The sequence below is a fragment of the Pygoscelis adeliae genome, unplaced genomic scaffold (genome assembly GCF_000699105.1).
Source record: "Pygoscelis adeliae isolate BGI_AS28 unplaced genomic scaffold, ASM69910v1 Scaffold227, whole genome shotgun sequence".
NCBI lineage: Eukaryota > Metazoa > Chordata > Aves > Sphenisciformes > Spheniscidae > Pygoscelis > Pygoscelis adeliae.
Genome location: NW_008825100.1, coordinates 3,563,378 through 3,570,385, shown reverse-complemented (window position 1 = coordinate 3,570,385; position 7,008 = coordinate 3,563,378).

Sequence of the window (7,008 nt, the reverse complement as noted above, 5' to 3'; positions counted from 1 at the left end):
AGTTCTGACCTGCAGCCCTGCGGACGTGCCACCCATGCACAGGGCTCAGCAAGGCTCTTCTGTGGGCACAGGCAGCTCAGTGCAGTGGTGATGAGAGCTGTGGTTAACTGGGTTAATTATATTCATGTTGCTAAGAACGCTGTGAATTATGTTAATAGCAGCATCTGGGGAAATTATATCTTCATTAATTGGTCCTGATTGCTTTTTGGCAGATGCGTGATGTTTTAGACTTTAACATGCAGGACGAAATTTATTGTAATCAGTGCATGCAGTAAATGCACAAATACCATTACCTTGCTAATTAACGCTCCAAAGAGGAAGAGATGGGAAAGACCTGCTTGGCCACCTCTTCCTTTCTCTCTTGCCCCAGCCAGGGCAGGCTTGTTTTCTGCCAGTCTATGCTCTAGTGTTTCTTCTAATAGAGTTTTAAACATTATTTTGAAATTAAAAATGGTAATAACGAGGCTGGCAGACACAGAAAAACAGCCATGGGCCTGGGGATGCTTCTGATGGCATGTATTGTATCCTGGAGTTGGCTTTGTTGCTCTCTCGCCTTGATCTGCCCATAAGGCTCCTCCTCATGGATGTAACTTGGTGGCAATCAGGTCTATTCACATGCTTAGTCAAGTACATTGGTGATTCGGAGACCTTTGATCCCATCATGTCCCTAGCTGGAAGATGAAGAGGCTCACCCAGGCTGGGTTGTCCACAGGGGACCACCCCTGGGTGGAAGATGCGGCTGTTGGGGTATCAGCAGAAGACAGTCGTGGCTAAAGCGGCAATGATGCGCAGTGCGTGGCGTCAATCTCTGTAATCCTTTAGCTTTCAGCCAAGGTAGCAGCAAAAAAGGAATTAAACCACATTTCAATGAACTATCACTACGTAGCAGAAATCTCTGTTTTTAACCACGGCAGAGTTACTAATCTCTTTGGATAAAACCCCAAAGCTCTGAGCGAATGCAGAGTGCGGGGCGGAGGAGATGCATTACCTCCCCGGGGAAAAACAAGCAAAAACTCAGGCGAGGCACTGAGCTCCTTGTAACTTATGAGGCTGTTCATCTGGGGATAGCAATAAGTTGTATTATGGCCCCGCTTGCTCTGCCTTCTATTTACACACCATTTTTCATTTTAATAGTGGTTTTTCAGCCAGCTTTGTTAGGGCTGTGCTAATTGGACTGGATTCATGTGCCCTGCCAGGACAAGGCCGGTGCTGGTTAAATGGGAAGGGTGAGTTTTATTGCCTGGTGCTTTGAATGGGCATCGTTCAGGCTGTGGGGAGCAGGAGGAGGGGGCATGGCAGGGGTGAGAGAGGAATTTAGGAACAAGTTTAACCCTCTGGCTGCCATGGAAGCTCAGAGGTGCCCTCCCCATGGCAGTGATGGGGCAGAGAGTGGCTCCACACAAGTCAAATAGCCACCAGGGAGATGAAAACCCTTTTTGTGAGCGACCTTTCTGATCTGGAAAGATGCAGGCCCGCCTCTTTTGCTGGGAAATTAGGTTTCAAAGTTCTTTGGTGCTTGAAGTGTCAGCTTCAGACCTTCACGAAGTGGTTTTTTTGGGTCACCACAAGGAATCAGAACTCGTTGCTGGGACAATCTCACCAGACCTTTGGAAGGAGCGAAGTTTGCGCCCTCAAAACCTAGAGCTAGAGTTTACTGAGAAACGAACATGTGCTGCGCAGGGAGCTAGCCATGTCTCTTCTGTCACACTGCCCTTGTAAATAGGTAAGCAATAACCCAAGGACCAGGACAGCTGTAATGCACGTGAGATTTGGCTGCAAAGCAACACTTCTGGCTTGTGGGATACCTTTACCTGCTGCAGGGCTCCCCAGGTCCCCCAGCACAGGGGCCCTGGGAGGTCAGAGAGCTCCTGGGTTTCTGCTTGTGTTCCCAGGGCCTCTGGGAGACTTTCACAAAAATCCTCCCCCTGTCCCTGACCCACAGCACTTGCCACCCCTGGTCTCCACTGCCCTACGGTCTTCCCCAGAGCCCTGGATGCTGTGGTCGTGCCAAGCTGAATGTCCCAAGGTGACCAGAGCTTCTAGCTCCCAGTCACCACATTAAGACGGACAAACCCTACCAATTAGATGGAGAAATAAATGTCTGGCGGAGCATCCACTTGGGATGTCTCCAAAAACACAGCTCCAAAATGTGTGGCTTTTCAGGCAGAGGTGCCATCGGCCCACTGCCCCTTCAGCTGATGTGGCAACATCTGTCCCTATCTCGCTATGGGATCAGACCTCTTCACCCAGAGGACAGAAAAGCATGGTGCAGAAGAGCTAGGCTCCTTTTCCTCACCCATTCAGATGAACTGGGTGGTAAAACCAGGCCACCCACTTGCAACGGTCTTTCCCCATCAGCCACTGTTGTAGTAACATCAGAAATGTCAGGAAACTCCCCCAAAGAGGAAGTCTGCCCATGCCATGCACCGAAACCGTTCATATTTGTAGCCAAAAAACACAGCAAGGAGCTTACTAATTGGCAAAAGTACTGATTTGTAGCACTGCCTTTATTTTAAAAGGCAGTTAGCACTGTGGAAGGATTCTCTCTGCCTCTTCAATATGCCACGTTTGTTAGTTAAAACTTCAATTTATGGTTAACGTTATAACACGTCACGGCTCTGCAATTGAGTTGCTCTGTGGCATCAAGGAAACGGAGCCAGAGCAGAAGTCCCGAGAGATGTGAATGTGGAGGGAAACGGTGCTGTGAAATAAAATGGTACCCACTGAAATGTAGTGGGGAGGTTTTCAGTGAAAGACTAAAACTCTGGAAGATGTAACTACTTGTGGTTTTCCCTTCCTGCTCTCTTGAGGGGTGGGACTTTTTGATTTGGGTATGGTTTTTTCTTTGCAGACAAGCAAAGTGCAAATCCCTTTAGGTGAGGGCTGTGCTTAGGGACAGAGTAGCAACATCAAACAGCCTAGGGGAGACAAACCAGACTGGTCTGTGAACCATTTTGTAAACCCAATTTTGGGGCAGGGAAGACCCAGGGTTTCCATCAGGTAATGGGGACGGACGGGACGTGCATGGGGAGACGAACATGCTGGCCGGCCTGCTGCTTGGACTGGCCCCTGGGCTGGAGCACGGCTTTAACTTCGTCACTGAGCCATGCAGTGACAACCGCTTACCCTCACTCAGCTAAAGCAGAGATTGCGAGCACGTCGCCACTGTGACCACCCTGCTGATGGCTCCAGGCCACCATCTCAGCTGTTGCCATGCCCACTGCTGACAGTGAGCAGGAGATACTCTTCTGGGGGGTGAAAGAAAGTTTTCTCTTAGTGGTTGCGGAGGGCTGGGTGCTGGGTTCCTGCTCTTCATCGAGCCAGACTGTCACCAGAGAGGTCAGAAATCATTTATTTTTAATGCTATGAATATGTAGAAACCTGTCTGAGCTTCTCCACCCAGTGGCCATGAATTTAGAAATGGTGTCAGAAATCACGGCATTCGGTATCCTGCGAATCGGGTCAGAGCTATAAATTTCTCTTATTGGTGTGTGAGCCATTTGCCATACGTGACTTTCTGAATTTGTGGTCATTTCTCTCTCTACCCCTGTGTGCTGAGTGTATGACTGAGATTTTTATATTACGCCTCTGAGACACAAAGTCCTTCTGGTGCTTTTGCCTAGCATCCTAAACAGGCTCGCTCGCTCTCCTCCCTGTCCCTTTTGCTAATGGCTTCTGGCCACAGCCTGGCCCTTAAATCACGGGCTGCACCTGGACAGGCATAAACTGAGACTCTCCCCAGACAGAGGGTTTTTGTCTAGAGCAGTGAGCAATGCGCCTCTGAGCACATGTGGCTCAGCCTTGTGAGAACGGCTGCTCCCACACAGAGTCTGAGACAGGTTCTCCAACACAGGCATCGGAGCCTCTGCCCACAGGGGCAAGTCCTGTGAAGACCTTCAAAATGTTCAACGAGCCTTTTCAAGGACAGTCATTCTGAATACAAAGGAAGAAAATGTTCAGCGTAGGTATCGTGGGGGGTATTAAAATGATCTCTGCATTGGGAGGAAAGCTTAAGCTAAGGAAGTTCACGTTGTGGGGACTGGAAGGCGGTGTTGCCGTCCACCCCCTCCACTTTACTGCCTGTGCTTTTCCTCCCCCACCTGTATCTGTTCTAGATACAAAAGCTTTTTTATTGCAAGACTATTTTTGCTCAGTGAATTAAAATGAAGCATTTGCAACCCCTCCTCCCCATTGCAACTGCTCCCAGAAGCAGTGATCCCTGACTGGTCCCAGCCCCTCTGGTCAGCCTGGGAAAGGAGGCAAGTGCAGCAGCAGGACAGAAGCAGGCTGTCGCTAAAGCACGGCTCTGCTGAGATGCCCCCATGTACTGAAACGGGGCTGCCATATTCTACAGATCTGCTCCCTCAGAGCCTGGTGAATCACTAAAGGCAGCAGATGTGACTAAGACATTTCCTAACTAATTTTTAATCCTTTTGGCACAGCAGTGCCAACGCACAAACATGAACTCTGTCAACGGGGCTGTTTATTAAATTCTGGTCTCGCTGCAGTGGTGCAACCCCATTGAGACAGTTTGGTGTATTAACATAAAACAAGAAAAGTGGATTTTCTCAGATGCCGCTGAGAATCGCATCTTGCCTGCAGGTTGCTGCTGAAAATGATACATAGCTGTCATTGGGGTCTGAGCCCAATTACGAGGGTAGAGCAGGACATTTGAAACTGCACACTTCTAGGTCGAAGACAGAGCTGATATGGCCCCTACTATTAACTCACAGTCACTTTCAAAGCCAAGGTCTCCAGCAAACTACGTGTACTGCTTTGTTTCGTCCTTCCTTCCTTCCCAGCCAGTCAGAGGAATAAGAGCTAAATCCTGCCCCATCCAGTAGCTGAAGTAACCGCACCCAAAAGGTCCCATCAGGATAAGGTTTCTGTGCTTGTTAAATGTGAACCTTCGAGCTTTTTCAATTTAATCCTTTTCCAAGTGTATTAGGGTTTTTTGGGGGGAGGGGAGGGGAGTGGTTAAATGGCAAGGTTTTCTGGATTTCTGACCTGTTGGTGCATATCTAGAGTGCTTACCATAGTCCATCAGGGCCCTGCCAGCACACAATCTGTATAGAAGCAGAGAGAAAGCACCTTTGCCATCATGATTTTTAACTATAAATTGCTGGAAGGTGATATTTGTGAGAACAGCACTAGCTTCATGTATTTAGCAGGGAAGAGGCATCAGGCAAAGGAAATATCAGGAAATAGAGGACTGGTGGTGCAGGATTATGAATGTGGAAACAGGTTAATGATAAAACTGGTTTGTAGGTGCTAGTAGACATGAGCAAAGATAAGTTTTGACAGCAAAGGCTTCACAGCAGTTGTCCCAGAAGAACCCCTCTGAAGCTACGGCTAGGGCAAATGTCACTCTCTGTTGCCACCGCAGACAGAAAGCAGAGGAGGCGAGAGCATCCCAGAAGATCTCAGCAGCTTTCTTTGCAGTTTTTTTTTCCCAAACCTCCATGCACAGCTTCAGTGTTAACCCACCTTCTTCCCTATATTTTCAAGGTCCATAACCTTTTAATCAAAGGACCGCCCAGCCTTCAAAAACAAATCCAAGGACTACTATACTTTGAAGAAAGGATGGTCTTGTACAGCAACCACTTACAACCAAAAGAAAAAAAGTCATTAAATTCTGATTGTTATGGTAAAGAGTAGGACAGAGGCTAGAAAGTCGTAACTGCTTTATTTTGTTCCTTAGAGATAGGGAACTGCTCATCTGGCTTTAAATAAATCATAACAGTAACTTCCCGATGGCCTCTTGTCTCCCAGCTTCAGAAGTGTTTCTGAACCAGCTGAAGGCTGCTTTCTTGCTAAGGGCTTTTGTCTTGCTCCCTCATAGAGCTTTGTGACTAAACTTACGCTATTTTGTGGAAGGAAGTAGATGCATTAGTGAGTGCAGTACCTCTTGGCCGAGGTTAGGTTTATTTGAACGCACTATTTCTAAAGTGGTCAACCGATCACTTATTGACCATTTTACTTTACATGTGGTCAAGGGCTGCAGTCCACAGTAAGTCAGTCTACCTTCTCCCACTCTTAGTCCTCCTCTGCTATGTAACCACCTCCTAAGTCTATCGTCAAGCCGTGCTTGTTTCACTAGTGATGCTACTCTGCATCTTCCCAGCCCTGAAGCGCGGTGTTGAAGGACAGCACAGAAGTGCTTTTCCAGCCCTCCAGCTGCTGACCAGCTTTGGCAGTAGAGGGGTGTGAGCAAGTGCAGGGTTCAGTGTCTCCGGTATGCCTCTTAAGGACTTAAGTTGCCCCCCCTGAGGCCCAGAGCACTAATCTTTCTGCTGGGACGAGTCTTCCTCTCGGGAAGGTGCAAGCTGCAATCCCCATGCCTGTGGGGATGAATCAAGTCTATTACTTGAACGTAGACATGGATCAAATGCATCTAGCTTCAAGTCTGCTTTCCAATTCTGACCCCAGCTGTGAAGCATTAAGTGCTGCAGTATCTCTTCAATATGGCTAAGCCACATTCATTCCTAGTGACTGCTGCTTGCAGGATTCACCGTTGTGGTGAGGGATGCCTTGAGACCAGAGCTGGTTTGCCTGGTTCCTGGGGCAGCGAGGGTGCTCAGACTGAAGCTGTTGGTCAGTACAGTTAGGCTGCTCTCATTTAAAAGGAAAAAAAAAACCAAACCCCAAACCCCAAGAAACCGCTGCAAGAACATGACATCCCCCCCTTTCTGGCAGTTTAGGTCTAGCAAACTTAATCCAGGAAGAATTACAGCCCATGCTGTTACCCCCTGAAATGCAGAGCCTGCTTGTTTCTGCACAGCTGTCCCCAGCCAATGGTCAGAGCTGATGAACACCTACAACTGTAGAACATTTTAAAGATCCCATCCACGCAACAAGGTGGGATTATAACTGTGTATGCTCTGTTTTGTTTATAACACTGAGGAGCTCTCTGACAAAACACACCTTTCTTTTCCCAGCCATCATTAACCAGTTATTCTTCTTTCAGCTCAACTTCAGTCTGCCACTTAACCATTAATTGTGTCTGTA